We start from the raw sequence: 2,135 nt of genomic DNA on the forward strand, positions 1-2,135 counted from the left end.
CCGGTCCAGGAGCCTGACAGTGACCCTGACAGTGACCCGGTCCAGGAGCTCAGAACCAAGCTGTGAGGTTCTGGCAGCAGCAGAGGGCTGATTATTACCATGTTTGGGCAGGCTCGCTCCGTACAGGCCCAACCCAAACCGCAGCCCGAACTCAGATTCCTCTGAGCTTTCCCCCAAAGCAGCAGCAGAACAGTTCGGAACCGGTCCACTCGAACCGGTCCATTCTCTGCGGCAGCTGAGGATGTGGGACTTCAGGACCACATGTGAATCAGAACGGCCCGCCCGGTTCGGACGTGTTTAATGTGAACGAACCCGGGACTGAAGCCGGGTCTTTACCGGGACGGAACCGACAGGAGGGGCGGACATCTGTGGCGCACGCGCGGCGTCGCGGTCCTTTTCATCGTTTCTCTCTTTCGTCTGGACTGCGCGCGACTCGCGCACGAGATGTGGAGCAGAAAGTTTGGGCTCGAGCTCCTGACAGGTGAGACCGGGCCCCGGTACCGAACCGAAGCCCAGAAGATGAAAGTTTCCGCTCAGGAGGAGGAGGAAGAGGCTCACCTTCCTCTGCTGCTTCTCCCAGGCCGGGTCCAGGAGCAGGTCCCGGTCCCAGTCGTCCTCCTGGTGCATGTAGGTCCCGTCTCCATCATAGGGCTCCATGCTGCTGGTCCTCGGTGTCTCTGCGGCTCCTGGAGGATCCTCCGACCAGCAGCAGCTCAGCTCTGAGGCGGCGCAGAAACTTTGTTCCGACTCATTAAGACCGAGGACCATCCCTGCCTGTGATTGGACAGCGCACAGCTCAGACTCCGCCCCCTTTGTGCCGATTGGTTGACTCAGCTGTCACTCCTGAGGCTAATATCCAAGGTTGCGTGCACAGGTTGATCCGAACCTCAGACACTTTGGTGGTCTTCAGGAGGAATAAGGCTTTGCTGTCGCCCGCCGCCGGAACAGTCCAAGATAGCCTGTTAGCAAAATATTTCATGAACCACTGGGTAAGTTGAAATGAAACCTGCTAACTGATAAACTTCAGTCAACCTAATTCAAAATGGCTGCCCCAGCCTTGAAAACACAGAGAGCTCTGACTCAGAGCTGATACTCCGTGTGGTAGTAGCTGAGAGTCATCCCGCCCTCTGAGTCAGAAACTGTCACCTTGTTTTCAAGGTTTTACCACAAGAGGTCCAAAATCTGCATAATTTCTCCTCAGAGGCTGCAACTCTGGCCTGACAGGTGAGCGATATGCATTCCTTACAGGAGACAGGCGATATGCATTCATTACAGGAAACGGGTGATATGCATTCATTACAGGAGTTGGACTGTACATTCATTACAGGAGTTGGACTGTACAATCCTTACAGGAGACTAGCAATATGCATTCCTTACAAGTGGCAAGTGATATGCATTCCTTACAGGAGGTGGGCAGTATACATTCCTTACAGGAGACTAGCAATATGCATTCTTTACAGGAGGTGGACTGTATACATTCCTTACAGGGGCGGACAATATGCATTCATTGCAGGAGGTGAGCAATATGCATTCCTTGTAGGAAGTGGACAGTATACATTCCTTACAGGAGGCGAGCGATATGCATTCCTTACAGGAGGTGGACTGTATACATTCCTTACAGGAGGCGAGCAATATGCATTCCTTACAGGAGGTGACCGATATGCATTCCTTACAGGAGGCGGACGATATGCATTCCTTACAGGAGGTGGACAGTATACATTCCTTACAGGAGGCGGAAGATATGCATTAATTACAGGAGGCGAGCGATATGCATTCATTACAGGAGGTGGACAGTATACATTCCTTACAGGAGGCGAGCGATATGCATTTCTTACAGGAGGCGGACGATATGCATTCCTTACAGGAGGCGGACGATATGCATTAATTCCAGGAGGTGAGCGATATGCATTCCTTGCAGGAGGCGGACAATATGCATTCCTTATAGGAGGTGGACAGTAAACATTCCTTACAGGAGGCGAACGATATGAATTCCTTACAGGAGGCGAACGATATGAATTCCTTACAGGAGGTGAACGATATGAATTCCTTACAGGAGGCGAGTGATATGCATTTCTTACAGAAGGCTGACGATATGCATTCCTTACAGGAGGCGAGCGATGCGCATTCCTTACAGG

This window comes from Nematolebias whitei, chromosome 21 (assembly GCF_014905685.2).
Source record: "Nematolebias whitei isolate Nwh7 chromosome 21, NemWhi1, whole genome shotgun sequence".
Taxonomy (NCBI): Eukaryota; Metazoa; Chordata; class Actinopteri; order Cyprinodontiformes; family Rivulidae; genus Nematolebias; species Nematolebias whitei.